The sequence below is a fragment of the Lissotriton vulgaris genome, chromosome 9 (genome assembly GCF_964263255.1).
Source record: "Lissotriton vulgaris chromosome 9, aLisVul1.2, whole genome shotgun sequence".
Classification (NCBI taxonomy): Eukaryota; Metazoa; Chordata; class Amphibia; order Caudata; family Salamandridae; genus Lissotriton; species Lissotriton vulgaris.
This window is the reverse complement of record NC_141697.1, coordinates 125,287,438-125,312,746: the sequence shown is the minus strand read 5'-3', so window position 1 is coordinate 125,312,746 and position 25,309 is coordinate 125,287,438.

Genomic DNA, 25,309 nt, shown 5'->3' with positions numbered 1-25,309 from the left:
CTACCCTGGTCAAAAGGCCCCAACAACAGCCCGAAAATCGAAAAACACAGAATAATCAGCACAATCCCATGCCATCCATGCCCTCCATGATGTTTAAATTCAAGACACCCCACAGAAAGACTAGACCCATGCACCACTCACCACCCCTGGTCAAAAGGCCCCAACAACAGCCCAAAAATCGAAAAACACAGAAGAATCTGCACAATCCCATGCCATCCATGCCCTCCATGATGTTTAAATTCAAGACACCCCACAGAAAGACTAGGCCCATGCACCACTCACTACCCCTGGTCAAAAGGCCACAACAACAGCCCAAAAAATCGAAAAACACAGAAAAATCAGCACAATCCCATGCCATCCATGCCCTCCATGATGTTTAAATTCAAGACACCCCACAGAAAGACTAGGCCCATGCACCACTCACTACCCCTGGTCAAAAGGCCACAACAACAGCCCAAAAAAACGAAAAACACAGAAAAATCAGCACATTCCCATGCCATCCATGCCCTCCATGATGTTTAAATTCAAGACACCCCACAGAAAGACTAGGCCCATGCACTACTCACTACCCCTGGACAAAAGGCCACAACAACAGCCCAAAAAAACGAAAAACACTGAAAAATCAGCACAATCCCATGCCATCCATGCCCTCCATGATGTTTAAATTCAAGACACCCCACAGAAAGACTAGGCCCATGCACCACTCACTACCCCTGGGCATAATGGTTGAAAGCTAGGCAAAATGGTTGCAGGCCTAAGAACACTGCCTGCATTCAAAATGGCCCCCTGCCTCCCAGCACATGGCCAGGGCCTGCCTGTACCAGCACTCAAAATGGCCCCCATCTACATGGCCTGTCCCCATGCACACCCAAAAAAACTCAAAAAACACAGAAAAATCAGCACAATCCCATGCCATCCATGCCCTCCATGATGTTTAAATTTAATACACCCCACAGAAAGACTAGGCCCATGCACCACTCACTACCCCTGGTCAAAAGGCCACAACAACAGCCCAAAAAATCGAAAAACACAGAAAAATCAGCACAATCCCATGCCATCCATGCCCTCCATGATGTTTAAATTCAAGACACCCCACAGAAAGACTAGGCCCATGCACCACTCACTACCCCTGGGCATAATAGTTGAAAGCTAGGCAAAATGGTTGCAGAGTCAGACCTAAGAACACTGCCTGCCTTCAAAATGGCCCCCTGCCTCCCAGCACATGGCCAGGGCCTGCCTGTACCAGCACTCAAAATGGCCCCCACCCACATGGCCTGTCCCCATGAACACCCCAAAAAATCGAAAAACACAGACAAATCAGCACAATCCCATGCCATCCATGCCCTCCATGATGTTTAAATTCAAGACACCCCACAGAAAGACTAGGCCCATGCACCACTCACTACCCCTGGTCAAAAGGCCCCAACAACAGCCCAAAAATCGAAAAACACAGAAAAATTAGCACAATCCAATGCCATCCAAGATGTTTAAATTCAAGACACCCCACAGAAAGACTAGGCCCATGCACCACTCACTACCCTGGTCAAAAGGCCCCAACAACAGCCCAAAAATCAAAAAACACAGAAAAATCAGCACAATCCAATGCCATCCATGATGTTTAAATTCAAGACACCCCACAGAAAGACTAGGCCCATGCACCACTCACTACCCTGGTCACAAGGCCCCAACAACAGCCCGAAAATCAAAAAACACAGAATAATCAGCACAATCCCATGCCATCCATGCCCTCCATGATGTTTAAATTCAAGACACCCCACAGAAAGACTAGGCCCATGCACCACTCACTACCCCTGGTCAAAAGGCCACAACAACAGCCCAAAAAAACGAAAAACACAGAAAAGTCAGCACAATCCCATGCCATCCATGCCCTTCATGATGTTTAAATTCAAGACACCCCACAGAAAGACTAGGCCCATGCACTACTCACTACCCCTGGACAAAAGGCCACAGCAACAGCCCAAAAAAACGAAAAACACGGAAAAATCAGCACAATCCCATGCCATCCATGCCCTCCATGATGTTTAAATTCAAGACACCCCACAGAAAGACTAGGCCCATGCACCACTCACTACCCCTGGGCATAATGGTTGAAAGTTGGCAAAATGGTTGCAGGCCTAAGAACACTGCCTGCAGTCAAAATGGCCCCCTGCCTCCCAGCACATGGCCAGGGCCTGCCTGTACCAGCACTCAAAATGGCCCCCATCTACATGGCCTGTCCCCATGCACACCCAAAAAAACCTCGAAAAACACTGAATAATCAGCACAATCCCATGCCATCCATGCCCTCCATGATGTTTAAATTCAAGACACCCCACAGAAAGACTAGGCCCATGCACCACTCACTACCCCTGGTCAAAAGGCCACAACAACAGCCCAAAAAAATCGAAAAACACAGAAAAATCAGCACAATCCCATGCCATCAATGCCCTCCATGATGTTTAAATTCAAGACACCCCACAGAAAGACTAGGCCCATGCACCACTCACTACCCCTGGACAAAAGGCCCCAACAACAGCCCGAAAATCAAAAAACACAGAAAAATCAGCACAATCCCATGCCATCCATGCCCTCCATGATGTTTAAATTCAAGACACCCCACAGAAAGACTAGGCCCATGCACCACTCACTACCCCTGGTCAAAAGGCCCCAAAAACAGCCCAAAAATCCAAAAACACAGAAAAATCAGCACAATCCAATGCCATCCATGATGTTTAAATTCAAGACACCCCACAGAAAGACTAGGCCCATGCACCACTCACTACCCTGGTCAAAAGGCCCCAACAACAGCCCAAAAATCGAAAAACACAGAATAATCAGCACAATCCCAGGCCATCCATGCCCTCCATGATGTTTAAATTCAAGACACCCCACAGAAAGACTGAACCCATGCACCACTCACCACCCCTGGTCAAAAGGCCCCAACAACAGCCCAAATATCGAAAAACACAGAAAAATCTGCACAATCCCATGCCATCCATGCCCTCAATGATGTTTAAATTCAAGACACCCCACAGAAAGACTAGGCCCATGCACCACTCACTACCCCTGGTCAAAAGGCCACAACAACAGCCCAAAAAATCGAAAAACACAGAAAAATCAGCACAATCCCATGCCATCCATGCCCTCCATGATGTTTAAATTCAAGACACCCCACAGAAAGACTAGGCCCATGCACCACTCACTACCCCTGGTCAAAAGGCCACAACAACAGCCCAAAAAAACGAAAAACACAGAAAAATCAGCACAATCCCATGCCATCCATGCCCTCCATGATGTTTAAATTCAAGACACCCCACAGAAAGACTAGGCCCATGCACTACTCACTACCCCTGGACAAAAGGCCACAACAACACCCCAAAAAAACGAAAACACTGAAAAATCAGCACAATCCCATGCCATCCATGCCCTCCATGATGTTTAAATTCAAGACACCCCACAGAAAGACTAGGCCCATGCACCACTCACTACCCGTGGGCATAATGGTTGAAAGCTAGGCAAAAAGGTTGCAGGCCTAAGAACACTGCCTGCATTCAAAATGGCCCCCTGCCTCCCAGCACATGGCCAGGGCCTGCCTGTACAAGCACTCAAAATGGCCCCCATCTACATGGCCTGTCCCCATGCACACAAAAAAACTCGAAAAACACAGAAAAATCAGCACAATCCCATGCCATCCATGCCCTCCATGATGTTTAAATTCAAGACACCCCACAGAAAGACTAGGCCCATGCACCACTCACTACCCCTGGTCAAAAGGCCACAACAACAGCCCAAAAAATCGAAAAACACAGAAAAATCAGCACAATCCCATGCCATCCATGCCCTCCATGATGTTTAAATTCAAGACACCCCACAGAAAGACTAGGCCCATGCACCACTCACAACCCCTGGGCATAATGGTTGAAAGCTAGGCAAAATGGTTGCAGAGTCAGACCTAAGAACACTGCCTGCCTTCAAAGTGGCCCCCTGCCTCCCAGCACATGGCCAGGGCCTGCCTGTACCAGCACTCAAAATGGCCCCCACCCACATGGCCTGTCCCCATGAACACCCCAAAAAATCGAAAAACACAGAAAAATCAGCACAATCCCATGCCATCCATGCCCTCCATGATGTTTAAATTCAAGACACCCCACAGAAAGACTAGGCCCATGCACCACTCACTACCCTGGTCAAAAGGCCCCAACAACAGCCCAAAAATCGAAAAACACAGAAAAATCAGCACAATCCAATGCTATCCATGATGTTTAAATTCAAGACACCCCACAGAAAGACTAGGCCCATGTACCACTCACTACCCTGGTCACAAGGCCCCAACAACAGCCCAAAAATCGAAAAACACAGAATAATCAGCACAATCCCATGCCATCCATGCCCTCCATGATGTTTAAATTCAAGACACCCCACAGAAAGACTAGGCCCATGCAATACTCACTACCCCTGGTCAAAAGGCCACAACAACAGCCCAAAAAAACGAAAAACACAGAAAAGTCAGCACAATCCCATGCCATCCATGCCCTTCATGATGTTTAAATTCAAGACACCCCACAGAAAGACTAGGCCCATGCACTACTCACTACCCCTGGACAAAAGGCCACAACAACAGCCCAAAAAAATGAAAAACACTGAAAAATCAGCACAATCCAATGCCATCCATGCCCTCCATGATGTTTAAATTCAAGACACCCCACAGAAAGACTAGGCCCATGCACCACTCACTACCCCTGGGCATAATGGTTGAAAGCTAGGCAAAATGGTTGCAGGCCTAAGAACACTGCCTGCAGTCAAAATGGCCCCCTGCCTCCCAGCACATGGCCAGGGCCTGCCTGTACCAGCACTCAAAATGGCCCCCATCTACATGGCCTGTCCGCATGCACACCCAAAAAAAACTCGAAAAACACTGAATAATCAGCACAATCCCATGCCATCCATGCCCTCCATAATGTTTAAATTCAAGACGCCCCACAGAAAGACTAGGCCCATGCACCACTCACTACCCCTGGTCAAAAGGCCACAACAACAGCCCAAAAAAACGAAAAACACAGAAAAATCAGCACAATCCCATGCCATCCATGCCCTCCATGATGTTTAAATTCAAGACACCCCACAGAAAGACTAGGCCCATGCACCACTCACTACCCCTGGACATAATGGTTGAAAGCTAGGCAAAATGGTTGCAGGCCTAAGAACACTGCCTGCATTCAAAATGGCCCCCTGCCTCCCAGCACATGGCCAGGGCCTGCCTGTACCAGCACTCAAAATGGCCCCCACCCACATGGCCTGTCCCCATGAACACCCCAAAAAATCGAAAAACACAGAAAAATCAGCACAATCCCATGCCATCCATGATGCTTAAATTCAAGACACCCCACAGAAAGACTAGGCCCATGCACCACTCAATACCCATGGTCAAAAGGCCACAACAACAGCCCAAAAAAATCGAAAAACACAGAAAAATCAGCACAATCCCATGCCATCAATGCCCTCCATGATGTTTAAATTCAAGACACCCCACAGAAAGACTAGGCCCATGCACCACTCACTACCCCTGGACAAAAGGCCCCAACAACAGCCCGAAAATCAAAAAACACAGAAAAATCAGCACAATCCCATGCCATCCATGCCCTCCATGATGTTTAAATTCAAGACACCCCACAGAAAGACTAGGCCCATGCACCACTCACTACCCCTGGTCAAAACGCCCCAACAACAGCCCAAAAATCGAAAAACACAGAAGAATCAGCACAATCCAATGCCATCCATGATGTTTAAATTCAAGACACCCCACAGAAAGACTAGGCCCATGCACCACTCACTACCCTGGTCAAAAGGCCCCAACAACAGCCCGAAAATCGAAAAACACAGAATAATCAGCACAATCCCATGCCATCCATGCCCTCCATGATGTTTAAATTCAAGACACCCCACAGAAAGACTAGACCCATGCACCACTCACCACCCCTGGTCAAAAGGCCCCAACAACAGCCCAAAAATCGAAAAACACAGAAGAATCTGCACAATCCCATGCCATCCATGCCCTCCATGATGTTTAAATTCAAGACACCCCACAGAAAGACTAGGCCCATGCACCACTCACTACCCCTGGTCAAAAGGCCACAACAACAGCCCAAAAAATCGAAAAACACAGAAAAATCAGCACAATCCCATGCCATCCATGCCCTCCATGATGTTTAAATTCAAGACACCCCACAGAAAGACTAGGCCCATGCACCACTCACTACCCCTGGTCAAAAGGCCACAACAACAGCCCAAAAAAACGAAAAACACAGAAAAATCAGCACATTCCCATGCCATCCATGCCCTCCATGATGTTTAAATTCAAGACACCCCACAGAAAGACTAGGCCCATGCACTACTCACTACCCCTGGACAAAAGGCCACAACAACAGCCCAAAAAAACGAAAAACACTGAAAAATCAGCACAATCCCATGCCATCCATGCCCTCCATGATGTTTAAATTCAAGACACCCCACAGAAAGACTAGGCCCATGCACCACTCACTACCCCTGGGCATAATGGTTGAAAGCTAGGCAAAATGGTTGCAGGCCTAAGAACACTGCCTGCATTCAAAATGGTCCCCTGCCTCCCAGCACATGGCCAGGGCCTGCCTGTACCAGCACTCAAAATGGCCCCCATCTACATGGCCTGTCCCCATGCACACCCAAAAAAACTCGAAAAACACAGAAAAATCAGCACAATCCCATGCCATCCATGCCCTCCATGATGTTTAAATTTAATACACCCCACAGAAAGACTAGGCCCATGCACCACTCACTACCCCTGGTCAAAAGGCCACAACAACAGCCCAAAAAATCGAAAAACACAGAAAAATAAGCACAATCCCATGCCATCCATGCCCTCCATGATGTTTAAATTCAAGACACCCCACAGAAAGACTAGGCCCATGCACCACTCACTACCCCTGGTCAAAAGGCCCCAACAACAGCCCAAAAATCGAAAAACACAGAAAAATTAGCACAATCCAATGCCATCCAAGATGTTTAAATTCAAGACACCCCACAGAAAGACTAGGCCCATGCACCACTCACTACCCTGGTCAAAAGGCCCCAACAACAGCCCAAAAATCAAAAAACACAGAAAAATCAGCACAATCCAATGCCATCCATGATGTTTAAATTCAAGACACCCCACAGAAAGACAAGGCCCATGCACCACTCACTACCCTGGTCACAAGGCCCCAACAACAGCCCGAAAATAAAAAAACACAGAATAATCAGCACAATCCCATGCCATCCATGCCCTCCATGATGTTTAAATTCAAGACACCCCACAGAAAGACTAGGCCCATGCACCACTCACTACCCCTGGTCAAAAGGCCACAACAACAGCCCAAAAAAACGAAAAACACAGAAAAGTCAGCACAATCCCATGCCATCCATGCCCTTCATGATGTTTAAATTCAAGACACCCCACAGAAAGACTAGGCCCATGCACTACTCACTACCCCTGGACAAAAGGCCACAGCAACAGCCCAAAAAAACGAAAAACACTGAAAAATCAGCACAATCCCATGCCATCCATGCCCTCCATGATGTTTAAATTCAAGACACCCCACAGAAAGACTAGGCCCATGCACCACTCACTACCCCTGGGCATAATGGTTGAAAGTTGGCAAAATGGTTGCAGGCCTAAGAACACTGCCTGCAGTCAAAATGGCCCCCTGCCTCCCAGCACATGGCCAGGGCCTGCCTGTACCAGCACTCAAAATGGCCCCCATCTACATGGCCTGTCCCCATGCACACCCAAAAAAACCTTGAAAAACACTGAATAATCAGCACAATCCCATGCCATCCATGCCCTCCATGATGTTTAAATTCAAGACACCCCACAGAAAGACTAGGCCCATGCACCACTCACTACCCCTGGTCAAAAGGCCACAACAACAGCCCAAAAAAATCGAAAAACACAGAAAAATCAGCACAATCCCATGCCATCAATGCCCTCCATGATGTTTAAATTCAAGACACCCCACAGAAAGACTAGGCCCATGCACCACTCACTACCCCTGGACAAAAGGCCCCAACAACAGCCCGAAAATCAAAAAACACAGAAAAATCAGCACAATCCCATGCCATCCATGCCCTCCATGATGTTTAAATTCAAGACACCCCACAGAAAGACTAGGCCCATGCACCACTCACTACCCCTGGTCAAAAGGCCCCAAAAACAGCCCAAAAATCCAAAAACACAGAAAAATCAGCACAATCCAATGCCATCCATGATGTTTAAATTCAAGACACCCCACAGAAAGACTAGGCCCATGCACCACTCACTACCCTGGTCAAAAGGCCCCAACAACAGCCCAAAAATCGAAAAACACAGAATAATCAGCACAATCCCATGCCATACATGCCCTCCATGATGTTTAAATTCAAGACACCCCACAGAAAGACTGAACCCATGCACCACTCACCACCCCTGGTCAAAAGGCCCCAACAACAGCCCAAATATCGAAAAACACAGAAAAATCTGCACAATCCCATGCCATCCATGCCCTCAATGATGTTTAAATTCAAGACACCCCACAGAAAGACTAGGCCCATGCACCACTCACTACCCCTGGTCAAAAGGCCACAACAACAGCCCAAAAAATCGAAAAACACAGAAAAATCAGCACAATCCCATGCCATCCATGCCCTCCATGATGTTTAAATTCAAGACACCGCACAGAAAGACTAGGCCCATGCACCACTCACTACCCCTGGTCAAAAGGCCACAACAACAGCCCAAAAAAACGAAAAACACAGAAAAATCAGCACAATCCCATGCCATCCATGCCCTCCATGATGTTTAAATTCAAGACACCCCACAGAAAGACTAGGCCCATGCACTACTCACTACCCCTGGACAAAAGGCCACAACAACACCCCAAAAAAACGAAAAACACTGAAAAATCAGCACAATCCCATGCCATCCATGCCCTCCATGATGTTTAAATTCAAGACACCCCACAGAAAGACTAGGCCCATGCACCACTCACTACCCGTGGGCATAATGGTTGAAAGCTAGGCAAAATGGTTGCAGGCCTAAGAACACTGCCTGCATTCAAAATGGCCCCCTGCCTCCCAGCACATGGCCAGGGCCTGCCTGTACAAGCACTCAAAATGGCCCCCATCTACATGGCCTGTCCCCATGCACACAAAAAAACTCGAAAAACACAGAAAAATCAGCACAATCCCATGCCATCCATGCCCTCCATGATGTTTAAATTCAAGACACCCCACAGAAAGACTAGGCCCATGCACCACTCACTACCCCTGGTCAAAAGGCCACAACAACAGCCCAAAAAATCGAAAAACACAGAAAAATCAGCACAATCCCATGCCATCCATGCCCTCCATGATGTTTAAATTCAAGACACCCCACAGAAAGACTAGGCCCATGCACCACTCACTACCCCTGGGCATAATGGTTGAAAGCTAGGCAAAATGGTTGCAGAGTCAGACCTAAGAACACTGCCTGCCTTCAAAGTGGCCCCCTGCCTCCCAGCACATGGCCAGGGCCTGCCTGTACCAGCACTCAAAATGGCCCCCACCCACATGGCCTGTCCCCATGAACACCCCAAAAAATCGAAAAACACAGAAAAATCAGCGCAATCCAATGCTATCCATGATGTTTAAATTCAAGACACCCCACAGAAAGACTAGGCCCATGTACCACTCACTACCCTGGTCACAAGGCCCCAACAACAGCCCAAAAATCGAAAAACACAGAATAATCAGCACAATCCCATGCCATCCATGCCCTCCATGATGTTTAAATTCAAGACACCCCACAGAAAGACTAGGCCCATGCACCACTCACTACCCCTGGTCAAAAGGCCACAACAACAGCCCAAAAAATCGAAAACCACAGAAAAATCAGCACAATCCCATGCCATCCATGCCCTCCATGATGTTTAAATTCAAGACACCCCACAGAAAGACTAGGCCCATGCACCACTCACTACCCCTGGTCAAAAGGCCACAACAACAGCCCAAAAAAAACGAAAAACACAGAAAAATCAGCACAATCCCATGCCATCCATGCCCTCCATGATGTTTAAATTCAAGACACCCCACAGAAAGACTAGGCCCATGCACTACTCACTACCCCTGGACAAAAGGCCACAACAACACCCCAAAAAAACGAAAAACACTGAAAAATCAGCACAATCCCATGCCATCCATGCCCTCCATGATGTTTAAATTCAAGACACCCCACAGAAAGACTAGGCCCATGCACCACTCACTACCCGTGGGCATAATGGTTGAAAGCTAGGCAAAATGGTTGCAGGCCTAAGAACACTGCCTGCATTCAAAATGGCCCCCTGCCTCCCAGCACATGGCCAGGGCCTGCCTGTACAAGCACTCAAAATGGCCCCCATCTACATGGCCTGTCCCCATGCACACAAAAAAACTCGAAAAACACAGAAAAATCAGCACAATCCCATGCCATCCATGCCCTCCATGATGTTTAAATTCAAGACACCCCACAGAAAGACTAGGCCCATGCACCACTCACTACCCCTGGTCAAAAGGCCACAACAACAGCCCAAAAAATCGAAAAACACAGAAAAATCAGCACAATCCCATGCCATCCATGCCCTCCATGATGTTTAAATTCAAGACACCCCACAGAAAGACTAGGCCCATGCACCACTCACTACCCCTGGGCATAATGGTTGAAAGCTAGGCAAAATGGTTGCAGAGTCAGACCTAAGAACACTGCCTGCCTTCAAAGTGGCCCCCTGCCTCCCAGCACATGGCCAGGGCCTGCCTGTACCAGCACTCAAAATGGCCCCCACCCACATGGCCTGTCCCCATGAACACCCCAAAAAATCGAAAAACACAGAAAAATCAGCACAATCCCATGCCATCCATGCCCTCCATGATGTTTAAATTCAAGACACCCCACAGAAAGACTAGGCCCATGCACCACTCACTACCCTGGTCAAAAGGCCCCAACAACAGCCCAAAAATCGAAAAACACAGAAAAATCAGCACAATCCAATGCTATCCATGATGTTTAAATTCAAGACACCCCACAGAAAGACTAGGCCCATGTACCACTCACTACCCTGGTCACAAGGCCCCAACAACAGCCCAAAAATCGAAAAACACAGAATAATCAGCACAATCCCATGCCATCCATGCCCTCCATGATGTTTAAATTCAAGACACCCCACAGAAAGACTAGGCCCATGCAATACTCACTACCCCTGGTCAAAAGGCCACAACAACAGCCCAAAAAAACGAAAAACACAGAAAAGTCAGCACAATCCCATGCCATCCATGCCCTTCATGATGTTTAAATTCAAGACACCCCACAGAAAGACTAGGCCCATGCACTACTCACTACCCCTGGACAAAAGGCCACAACAACACCCCAAAAAAATGAAAAACACTGAAAAATCAGCACAATCCCATGCCATCCATGCCCTCCATGATGTTTAAATTCAAGACACCCCACAGAAAGACTAGGCCCATGCACCACTCACTACCCGTGGGCATAATGGTTGAAAGCTAGGCAAAATGGTTGCAGGCCTAAGAACACTGCCTGCATTCAAAATGGCCCCCTGCCTCCCAGCACATGGCCAGGGCCTGCCTGTACAAGCACTCAAAATGGCCCCCATCTACATGGCCTGTCCCCATGCACACAAAAAAACTCGAAAAACACAGAAAAATCAGCACAATCCCATGCCATCCATGCCCTCCATGATGTTTAAATTCAAGACACCCCACAGAAAGACTAGGCCCATGCACCACTCACTACCCCTGGTCAAAAGGCCACAACAACAGCCCAAAAAATCGAAAAACACAGAAAAATCAGCACAATCCCATGCCATCCATGCCCTCCATGATGTTTAAATTCAAGACACCCCACAGAAAGACTAGGCCCATGCACCACTCACTACCCCTGGGCATAATGGTTGAAAGCTAGGCAAAATGGTTGCAGAGTCAGACCTAAGAACACTGCCTGCCTTCAAAGTGGCCCCCTGCCTCCCAGCACATGGCCAGGGCCTGCCTGTACCAGCACTCAAAATGGCCCCCACCCACATGGCCTGTCCCCATGAACACCCCAAAAAATAGAAAAACACAGAAAAATCAGCACAATCCCAGGCCATCCATGCCCTCCATGATGTTTAAATTCAAGACACCCCACAGAAAGACTGAACCCATGCACCACTCACCACCCCTGGTCAAAAGGCCCCAACAACAGCCCAAATATCGAAAAACACAGAAAAATCTGCACAATCCCATGCCATCCATGCCCTCAATGATGTTTAAATTCAAGACACCCCACAGAAAGACTAGGCCCATGCACCACTCACTACCCCTGGTCAAAAGGCCACAACAACAGCCCAAAAAATCGAAAAACACAGAAAAATCAGCACAATCCCATGCCATCCATGCCCTCCATGATGTTTAAATTCAAGACACCCCACAGAAAGACTAGGCCCATGCACCACTCACTACCCCTGGTCAAAAGGCCACAACAACAGCCCAAAAAAACGAAAAACACAGAAAAATCAGCACAATCCCATGCCATCCATGCCCTCCATGATGTTTAAATTCAAGACACCCCACAGAAAGACTAGGCCCATGCACTACTCACTACCCCTGGACAAAAGGCCACAACAACACCCCAAAAAAACGAAAAACACTGAAAAATCAGCACAATCCCATGCCATCCATGCCCTCCATGATGTTTAAATTCAAGACACCCCACAGAAAGACTAGGCCCATGCACCACTCACTACCCGTGGGCATAATGGTTGAAAGCTAGGCAAAAAGGTTGCAGGCCTAAGAACACTGCCTGCATTCAAAATGGCCCCCTGCCTCCCAGCACATGGCCAGGGCCTGCCTGTACAAGCACTCAAAATGGCCCCCATCTACATGGCCTGTCCCCATGCACACAAAAAAACTCGAAAAACACAGAAAAATCAGCACAATCCCATGCCATCCATGCCCTCCATGATGTTTAAATTCAAGACACCCCACAGAAAGACTAGGCCCATGCACCACTCACTACCCCTGGTCAAAAGGCCACAACAACAGCCCAAAAAATCGAAAAACACAGAAAAATCAGCACAATCCCATGCCATCCATGCCCTCCATGATGTTTAAATTCAAGACACCCCACAGAAAGACTAGGCCCATGCACCACTCACAACCCCTGGGCATAATGGTTGAAAGCTAGGCAAAATGGTTGCAGAGTCAGACCTAAGAACACTGCCTGCCTTCAAAGTGGCCCCCTGCCTCCCAGCACATGGCCAGGGCCTGCCTGTACCAGCACTCAAAATGGCCCCCACCCACATGGCCTGTCCCCATGAACACCCCAAAAAATCGAAAAACACAGAAAAATCAGCACAATCCCATGCCATCCATGCCCTCCATGATGTTTAAATTCAAGACACCCCACAGAAAGACTAGGCCCATGCACCACTCACTACCCTGGTCAAAAGGCCCCAACAACAGCCCAAAAATCGAAAAACACAGAAAAATCAGCACAATCCAATGCTATCCATGATGTTTAAATTCAAGACACCCCACAGAAAGACTAGGCCCATGTACCACTCACTACCCTGGTCACAAGGCCCCAACAACAGCCCAAAAATCGAAAAACACAGAATAATCAGCACAATCCCATGCCATCCATGCCCTCCATGATGTTTAAATTCAAGACACCCCACAGAAAGACTAGGCCCATGCAATACTCACTACCCCTGGTCAAAAGGCCACAACAACAGCCCAAAAAAACGAAAAACACAGAAAAGTCAGCACAATCCCATGCCATCCATGCCCTTCATGATGTTTAAATTCAAGACACCCCACAGAAAGACTAGGCCCATGCACTACTCACTACCCCTGGACAAAAGGCCACAACAACAGCCCAAAAAAATGAAAAACACTGAAAAATCAGCACAATCCAATGCCATCCATGCCCTCCATGATGTTTAAATTCAAGACACCCCACAGAAAGACTAGGCCCATGCACCACTCACTACCCCTGGGCATAATGGTTGAAAGCTAGGCAAAATGGTTGCAGGCCTAAGAACACTGCCTGCAGTCAAAATGGCCCCCTGCCTCCCAGCACATGGCCAGGGCCTGCCTGTACCAGCACTCAAAATGGCCCCCATCTACATGGCCTGTCCGCATGCACACCCAAAAAAAACTCGAAAAACACTGAATAATCAGCACAATCCCATGCCATCCATGCCCTCCATAATGTTTAAATTCAAGACGCCCCACAGAAAGACTAGGCCCATGCACCACTCACTACCCCTGGTCAAAAGGCCACAACAACAGCCCAAAAAAACGAAAAACACAGAAAAATCAGCACAATCCCATGCCATCCATGCCCTCCATGATGTTTAAATTCAAGACACCCCACAGAAAGACTAGGCCCATGCACCACTCACTACCCCTGGACATAATGGTTGAAAGCTAGGCAAAATGGTTGCAGGCCTAAGAACACTGCCTGCATTCAAAATGGCCCCCTGCCTCCCAGCACATGGCCAGGGCCTGCCTGTACCAGCACTCAAAATGGCCCCCACCCACATGGCCTGTCCCCATGAACACCCCAAAAAATCGAAAAACACAGAAAAATCAGCACAATCCCATGCCATCCATGATGCTTAAATTCAAGACACCCCACAGAAAGACTAGGCCCATGCACCACTCAATACCCATGGTCAAAAGGCCACAACAACAGCCCAAAAAAATCGAAAAACACAGAAAAATCAGCACAATCCCATGCCATCAATGCCCTCCATGATGTTTAAATTCAAGACACCCCACAGAAAGACTAGGCCCATGCACCACTCACTACCCCTGGACAAAAGGCCCCAACAACAGCCCGAAAATCAAAAAACACAGAAAAATCAGCACAATCCCATGCCATCCATGCCCTCCATGATGTTTAAATTCAAGACACCCCACAGAAAGACTAGGCCCATGCACCACTCACTACCCCTGGTCAAAACGCCCCAACAACAGCCCAAAAATCGAAAAACACAGAAGAATCAGCACAATCCAATGCCATCCATGATGTTTAAATTCAAGACACCCCACAGAAAGACTAGGCCCATGCACCACTCACTACCCTGGTCAAAAGGCCCCAACAACAGCCCGAAAATCGAAAAACACAGAATAATCAGCACAATCCCATGCCATCCATGCCCTCCATGATGTTTAAATTCAAGACACCCCACAGAAAGACTAGACCCATGCACCACTCACCACCCCTGGTCAAAAGGCCCCAACAACAGCCCAAAAATCGAAAAACACAGAAGAATCTGCACAATCCCATGCCATCCATGCCCTCCATGATGTTTAAATTCAAGACACCCCACAGAAAGACTAGGCCCATGCACCACTCACTACCCCTGGTCAAAAGGCCACAACAACAGCCCAAAAAATCGAAAAACACAGAAAAATCAGCACAATCCCATGCCATCCATGCCCTCCATGATGTTTAAATTCAAGACACCCCACAGAAAGACTAGGCCCATGCACCACTCACTACCCCTGGTCAAAAGGCCACAACAACAGCCCAAAAAAACGAAAAACACAGAAAAATCAGCACATTCCCATGCCATCCATGCCCTCCATGATGTTTAAATTCAAGACACCCCACAGAAAGACTAGGCCCATGCACTACTCACTACCCCTGGACAAAAGGCCACAACAACAGCCCAAAAAAACGAAAAACACTGAAAAATCAGCACAATCCCATGCCATCCATGCCCTCCATGATGTTTAAATTCAAGACACCCCACAGAAAGACTAGGCCCATGCACCACTCACTACCCCTGGGCATAATGGTTGAAAGCTAGGCAAAATGGTTGCAGGCCTAAGAACACTGCCTGCATTCAAAATGGTCCCCTGCCTCCCAGCACATGGCCAGGGCCTGCCTGTACCAGCACTCAAAATGGCCCCCATCTACATGGCCTGTCCCCATGCACACCCAAAAAAACTCGAAAAACACAGAAAAATCAGCACAATCCCATGCCATCCATGCCCTCCATGATGTTTAAATTTAATACACCCCACAGAAAGACTAGGCCCATGCACCACTCACTACCCCTGGTCAAAAGGCCACAACAACAGCCCAAAAAATCGAAAAACACAGAAAAATAAGCACAATCCCATGCCATCCATGCCCTCCATGATGTTTAAATTCAAGACACCCCACAGAAAGACTAGGCCCATGCACCACTCACTACCCCTGGTCAAAAGGCCCCAACAACAGCCCAAAAATCGAAAAACACAGAAAAATTAGCACAATCCAATGCCATCCAAGATGTTTAAATTCAAGACACCCCACAGAAAGACTAGGCCCATGCACCACTCACTACCCTGGTCAAAAGGCCCCAACAACAGCCCAAAAATCAAAAAACACAGAAAAATCAGCACAATCCAATGCCATCCATGATGTTTAAATTCAAGACACCCCACAGAAAGACAAGGCCCATGCACCACTCACTACCCTGGTCACAAGGCCCCAACAACAGCCCGAAAATAAAAAAACACAGAATAATCAGCACAATCCCATGCCATCCATGCCCTCCATGATGTTTAAATTCAAGACACCCCACAGAAAGACTAGGCCCATGCACCACTCACTACCCCTGGTCAAAAGGCCACAACAACAGCCCAAAAAAACGAAAAACACAGAAAAGTCAGCACAATCCCATGCCATCCATGCCCTTCATGATGTTTAAATTCAAGACACCCCACAGAAAGACTAGGCCCATGCACTACTCACTACCCCTGGACAAAAGGCCACAGCAACAGCCCAAAAAAACGAAAAACACTGAAAAATCAGCACAATCCCATGCCATCCATGCCCTCCATGATGTTTAAATTCAAGACACCCCACAGAAAGACTAGGCCCATGCACCACTCACTACCCCTGGGCATAATGGTTGAAAGTTGGCAAAATGGTTGCAGGCCTAAGAACACTGCCTGCAGTCAAAATGGCCCCCTGCCTCCCAGCACATGGCCAGGGCCTGCCTGTACCAGCACTCAAAATGGCCCCCATCTACATGGCCTGTCCCCATGCACACCCAAAAAAACCTTGAAAAACACTGAATAATCAGCACAATCCCATGCCATCCATGCCCTCCATGATGTTTAAATTCAAGACACCCCACAGAAAGACTAGGCCCATGCACCACTCACTACCCCTGGTCAAAAGGCCACAACAACAGCCCAAAAAAATCGAAAAACACAGAAAAATCAGCACAATCCCATGCCATCAATGCCCTCCATGATGTTTAAATTCAAGACACCCCACAGAAAGACTAGGCCCATGCACCACTCACTACCCCTGGACAAAAGGCCCCAACAACAGCCCGAAAATCAAAAAACACAGAAAAATCTGCACAATCCCATGCCATCCATGCCCTCAATGATGTTTAAATTCAAGACACCCCACAGAAAGACTAGGCCCATGCACCACTCACTACCCCTGGTCAAAAGGCCACAACAACAGCCCAAAAAATCGAAAAACACAGAAAAATCAGCACAATCCCATGCCATCCATGCCCTCCATGATGTTTAAATTCAAGACACCGCACAGAAAGACTAGGCCCATGCACCACTCACTACCCCTGGTCAAAAGGCCCCAAAAACAGCCCAAAAATCCAAAAACACAGAAAAATCAGCACAATCCAATGCCATCCATGATGTTTAAATTCAAGACACCCCACAGAAAGACTAGGCCCATGCACCACTCACTACCCTGGTCAAAAGGCCCCAACAACAGCCCAAAAATCGAAAAACACAGAATAATCAGCACAATCCCATGCCATACATGCCCTCCATGATGTTTAAATTCAAGACACCCCACAGAAAGACTGAACCCATGCACCACTCACCACCCCTGGTCAAAAGGCCCCAACAACAGCCCAAATATCGAAAAACACAGAAAAATCTGCACAATCCCATGCCATCCATGCCCTCAATGATGTTTAAATTCAAGACACCCCACAGAAAGACTAGGCCCATGCACCACTCACTACCCCTGGTCAAAAGGCCACAACAACAGCCCAAAAAATCGAAAAACACAGAAAAATCAGCACAATCCCATGCCATCCATGCCCTCCATGATGTTTAAATTCAAGACACCGCACAGAAAGACTAGGCCCATGCACCACTCACTACCCCTGGTCAAAAGGCCACAACAACAGCCCAAAAAAACGAAAAACACAGAAAAATCAGCACAATCCCATGCCATCCATGCCCTCCATGATGTTTAAATTCAAGACACCCCACAGAAAGACTAGGCCCATGCACTACTCACTACCCCTGGACAAAAGGCCACAACAACACCCCAAAAAAACGAAAAACACTGAAAAATCAGCACAATCCCATGCCATCCATGCCCTCCATGATGTTTAAATTCAAGACACCCCACAGAAAGACTAGGCCCATGCACCACTCACTACCCGTGGGCATAATGGTTGAAAGCTAGGCAAAATGGTTGCAGGCCTAAGAACACTGCCTGCATTCAAAATGGCCCCCTGCCTCCCAGCACATGGCCAGGGCCTGCCTGTACAAGCACTCAAAATGGCCCCCATCTACATGGCCTGTCCCCATGCACACAAAAAAACTCGAAAAACACAGAAAAATCAGCACAATCCCATGCCATCCATGCCCTCCATGATGTTTAAATTCAAGACACCCCACAGAAAGACTAGGCCCATGCACCACTCACTACCCCTGGTCAAAAGGCCACAACAACAGCCCAAAAAATCGAAAAACACAGAAAAATCAGCACAATCCCATGCCATCCATGCCCTCCATGATGTTTAAATTCAAGACACCCCACAGAAAGACTAGGCCCATGCACCACTCACTACCCCTGGGCATAATGGTTGAAAGCTAGGCAAAATGGTTGCAGAGTCAGACCTAAGAACACTGCCTGCCTTCAAAGTGGCCCCCTGCCTCCCAGCACATGGCCAGGGCCTGCCTGTACCAGCACTCAAAATGGCCCCCACCCACATGGCCTGTCCCCATGAACACCCCAAAAAATCGAAAAACACAGAAAAATCAGCGCAATCCAATGCTATCCATGATGTTTAAATTCAAGACACCCCACAGAAAGACTAGGCCCATGTACCACTCACTACCCTGGTCACAAGGCCCCAACAACAGCCCAAAAATCGAAAAACACAGAATAATCAGCACAATCCCATGCCATCCATGCCCTCCATGATGTTTAAATTCAAGACACCCCACAGAAAGACTAGGCCCATGCACCACTCACTACCCCTGGTCAAAAGGCCACAACAACAGCCCAAAAAATCGAAAACCACAGAAAAATCAGCACAATCCCATGCCATCCATGCCCTCCATGATGTTTAAATTCAAGACACCCCACAGAAAGACTAGGCCCATGCACCACTCACTACCCCTGGTCAAAAGGCCACAACAACAGCCCAAAAAAACGAAAAACACAGAAAAATCAGCACAATCCCATGCCATCCATGCCCTCCATGATGTTTAAATTCAAGACACCCCACAGAAAGACTAGGCCCATGCACTACTCACTACCCCTGGACAAAAGGCCACAACAACACCCCAAAAAAACGAAAAACACTGAAAAATCAGCACAATCCCATGCCATCCATGCCCTCCATGATGTTTAAATTCAAGACACCCCACAGAAAGACTAGGCCCATGCACCACTCACTACCCGTGGGCATAATGGTTGAAAGCTAGGCAAAATGGTTGCAGGCCTAAGAACACTGCCTGCATTCAAAATGGCCCCCTGCCTCCCAGCACATGGCCAGGGCCTGCCTGTACAAGCACTCAAAATGGCCCCCATCTACATGGCCTGTCCCCATGCACACAAAAAAACTCGAAAAACACAGAAAAATCAGCACAATCCCATGCCATCCATGCCCTCCATGATGTTTAAATTCAAGACACCCCACAGAAAGACTAGGCCCATGCACCACTCACTACCCCTGGTCAAAAGGCCACAACAACAGCCCAAAAAATCGAAAAACACAGAAAAATCAGCACAATCCCATGCCATCCATGCCCTCCATGATGTTTAAATTCAAGACACCCCACAGAAAGACTAGGCCCATGCACCACTCACTACCCCTGGGCATAATGGTTGAAAGCTAGGCAAAATGGTTGCAGAGTCAGACCTAAGAACACTGCCTGCCTTCAAAGTGGCCCCCTGCCTCCCAGCACATGGCCAGGGCCTGCCTGTACCAGCACTCAAAATGGCCCCCACCCACATGGCCTGTCCCCATGAACACCCCAAAAAATCGAAAAACACAGAAAAATCAGCACAATCCCATGCCATCCATGCCCTCCATGATGTTTAAATTCAAGACACCCCACAGAAAGACTAGGCCCATGCACCACTCACTACCCTGGTCAAAAGGCCCCAACAACAGCCCAAAAATCGAAAAACACAGAAAAATCAGCACAATCCAATGCTATCCATGATGTTTAAATTCAAGACACCCCACAGAAAGACTAGGCCCATGTACCACTCACTACCCTGGTCACAAGGCCCCAACAACAGCCCAAAAATCGAAAAACACAGAATAATCAGCACAATCCCATGCCATCCATGCCCTCCATGATGTTTAAATTCAAGACACCCCACAGAAAGACTAGGCCCATGCAATACTCACTACCCCTGGTCAAAAGGCCACAACAACAGCCCAAAAAAACGAAAAACACAGAAAAGTCAGCACAATCCCATGCCATCCATGCCCTTCATGATGTTTAAATTCAAGACACCCCACAGAAAGACTAGGCCCATGCACTACTCACTACCCCTGGACAAAAGGCCACAACAACACCCCAAAAAAACGAAAAACACTGAAAAATCAGCACAATCCCATGCCATCCATGCCCTCCATGATGTTTAAATTCAAGACACCCCACAGAAAGACTAGGCCCATGCACCACTCACTACCCGTGGGCATAATGGTTGAAAGCTAGGCAAAATGGTTGCAGGCCTAAGAACACTGCCTGCATTCAAAATGGCCCCCTGCCTCCCAGCACATGGCCAGGGCCTGCCTGTACAAGCACTCAAAATGGCCCCCATCTACATGGCCTGTCCCCATGCACACAAAAAAACTCGAAAAACACAGAAAAATCAGCACAATCCCATGCCATCCATGCCCTCCATGATGTTTAAATTCAAGACACCCCACAGAAAGACTAGGCCCATGCACCACTCACTACCCCTGGTCAAAAGGCCACAACAACAGCCCAAAAAATCGAAAAACACAGAAAAATCAGCACAATCCCATGCCATCCATGCCCTCCATGATGTTTAAATTCAAGACACCCCACAGAAAGACTAGGCCCATGCACCACTCACTACCCCTGGGCATAATGGTTGAAAGCTAGGCAAAATGGTTGCAGAGTCAGACCTAAGAACACTGCCTGCCTTCAAAGTGGCCCCCTGCCTCCCAGCACATGGCCAGGGCCTGCCTGTACCAGCACTCAAAATGGCCCCCACCCACATGGCCTGTCCCCATGAACACCCCAAAAAATCGAAAAACACAGAAAAATCAGCACAATCCCATGCCATCCATGCCCTCCATGATGTTTAAATTCAAGACACCCCACAGAAAGACTAGGCCCATGCACCACTCACTACCCTGGTCAAAAGGCCCCAACAACAGCCCAAAAATCGAAAAACACAGAAAAATCAGCACAATCCAATGCTATCCATGATGTTTAAATTCAAGACACCCCACAGAAAGACTAGGCCCATGTACCACTCACTACCCTGGTCACAAGGCCCCAACAACAGCCCAAAAATCGAAAAACACAGAATAATCAGCACAATCCCATGCCATCCATGCCCTCCATGATGTTTAAATTCAAGACACCCCACAGAAAGACTAGGCCCATGCAATACTCACTACCCCTGGTCAAAAGGCCACAACAACAGCCCAAAAAAACGAAAAACACAGAAAAGTCAGCACAATCCCATGCCATCCATGCCCTTCATGATGTTTAAATTCAAGACACCCCACAGAAAGACTAGGCCCATGCACTACTCACTACCCCTGGACAAAAGGCACCAACAACAGCCCAAAAAAATGAAAAACACTGAAAAATCAGCACAATCCAATGCCATCCATGCCCTCCATGATGTTTAAATTCAAGACACCCCACAGAAAGACTAGGCCCATGCACCACTCACTACCCCTGGGCATAATGGTTGAAAGCTAGGCAAAATGGTTGCAGGCCTAAGAACACTGCCTGCAGTCAAAATGGCCCCCTGCCTCCCAGCACATGGCCAGGGCCTGCCTGTACCAGCACTCAAAATGGCCCCCATCTACATGGCCTGTCCGCATGCACACCCAAAAAAAACTCGAAAAACACTGAATAATCAGCACAATCCCATGCCATCCATGCCCTCCATAATGTTTAAATTCAAGACACCCCACAGAAAGACTAGGCCCATGCACCACTCACTACCCCTGGTCAAAAGGCCACAACAACAGCCCAAAAAAATCGAAAAACACAGAAAAATCAGCACAATCCCATGCCATCAATGCCCTCCATGATGTTTAAATTCAAGACACCCCACAGAAAGACTAGGCCCATGCACCACTCACTACCCCTGGACAAAAGGCCCCAACAACAGCCCGAAAATCAAAAAACACAGAAAAATCAGCACAATCCCATGCCATCCATGCCCTCCATGATGTTTAAATTCAAGACACCCCACAGAAAGACTAGGCCCATGCACCACTCACTACCCCTGGTCAAAAGGCCCCAACAACAGCCCAAACATCGAAAAACACAGAAGAATCAGCACAATCCAATGCCATCCATGATGTTTAAATTCAAGACACCCCACAGAAAGACTAGGCCCATGCACCACTCACTACCCTGGTCAAAAGGCCCCAACAACAGCCCGAAAATCGAAAAACACAGAATAATCAGCACAATCCCATGCCATCCATGCCCTCCATGATGTTTAAATTCAAGACACCCCACAGAAAGACTAGACCCATGCACCACTCACCACCCCTGGTCAAAAGACCCCAACAACAGCCCAAAAATCGAAAAACACAGAAAAATCTGAACAATCCCATGCCATCCATGCCCTCCATGATGTTTAAATTCAAGACACCCCACAGAAAGACTAGGCCCATGCACCACTCACTACCCCTGGTCAAAAGGCCACAACAACAGCCCAAAAAATCGAAAAACACAGAAAAATCAGCACAATCCCATGCCATCCATGCCCTCCATGATGTTTAAATTCAAGACACCCCACAGAAAGACTAGGCCCATGCACCACTCACTACCCCTGGTCAAAAGGCCACAACAACAGCCCAAAAAAACGAAATAAAAACACAGAAAAATCAGCACAATCCCATGCCATCCATGCCCTCCATGATGTTTAAATTCAAGATACCCCACAGAAAGACTAGGCCCATGCACTACTCACTACCCCTGGACAAAAGGCCACAACAACAGCCCAAAAAAACGAAAAACACTGAAAAATCAGCACAATCCCATGCCATCCATGCCCTCCATGATGTTTAAATTCAAGACACCCCACAGAAAGACTAGGCCCATGCACCACTCACTACCCCTGGGCATAATGGTTGAAAGCTAGGCAAAATGGTTGCAGGCCTAAGAACACTGCCTGGATTCAAAATGGCCCCCTGCCTCCCAGCACATGGCCAGGGCCTGCCTGTACCAGCACTCAAAATGGCCCCCATCTACATGGCCTGTCCCCATGCACACCCAAAAAAACTCGAAAAACACAGAAAAATCAGCACAATCCCATGCCATCCATGCCCTCCATGATGTTTAAATTCAAGACACCCCAAAGAAAGACTAGGCCCATGCACCACTCACTACCCCTGGTCAAAAGGCCACAACAACAGCCCAAAAAATCGAAAAACACAGAAAAATCAGCACAATCCCATGCCATCCATGCCCTCCATGATGTTTAAATTCAAGACACCCCACAGAAAGACTAGGCCCATGCACCACTCACTACCCCTGGTCAAAAGGCCCCAACAACAGCCCAAAAATCGAAAAACACAGAAAGATCAGCACAATCCAATGCCATCCAAGATGTTTAAATTCAAGACACCCCACAGAAAGACTAGGCCCATGCACCACTCACTACCCTGGTCAAAAGGCCCCAACAACAGCCCAAAAATCGAAAAACACAGAAAAATCAGCACAATCCAATGCCATCCATGATGTTTAAATTCAAGACACCCCACAGAAAGACTAGGCCCATGCACCACTCACTACCCTGGTCACAAGGCCCCAACAACAGCCCAAAAATCGAAAAACACAGAATAATCAGCACAATCCCATGCCATCCATGCCCTCCATGATGTTTAAATTCAAGACACCCCACAGAAAGACTAGACCCATGCACCACTCACTACCCCTGGTCAAAAGGCCCCAACAACAGACCAAAAATCGAAAAACACCGAAAAATCTGCACAATCCCATGCCATCCATGCCCTCTATGATGTTTAAATTCAAGACACCCCACAGAAAGACTAGGCCCATGCAGCACTCACTACCCCTGGTCAAAAGGCCACAACAACAGCCCAAAAAATCGAAAAACACAGAAAAATCTGCACAATCCCATGCCATCCATGCCCTCCATGATGTTTAAATTCAAGACACCCCACAGAAAGACTAGGCCCATGCACCACTCACTACCCCTGGTCAAAAGGCCACAACAACAGCCCAAAAAAACGAAAAACACAGAAAAGTCAGCACAATCCCATGCCATCCATGCCCTCCATGATGTTTAAATTCAAGACACCCCACAGAAAGACTAGGCCCATGCACCACTCACTACCCCTGGGCATAATGGTTGAAAGCTAGGCAAAATGGTTGCAGGCCTAAGAACACTGCCTGCAGTCAAAATGGCCCCCTGCCTCCCAGCACATGGCCAGGGCCTGCCTGTACCAGCACTCAAAATGGCCCCCATCTACATGGCCTGTCCCCATGCACACCCAAAAAAACTCGAAAAACACTGAATAATCAGCACAATCCCATGCCATCCATGCCCTCCATGATGTTTAAATTCAAGACACCCCACAGAAAGACTAGGCCCATGCACCACTCACTACCCCTGGTCAAAAGGCCCCAACAACAGCCCAAAAATCGAAAAACACAGAAAAATCCACACAATCCCATGCCATCCATGCCCTCCATGATGTTTAAATTCAAGACATCCCACAGAACGACTAGGCCCATGCACCACTCACTACCCCTGGTC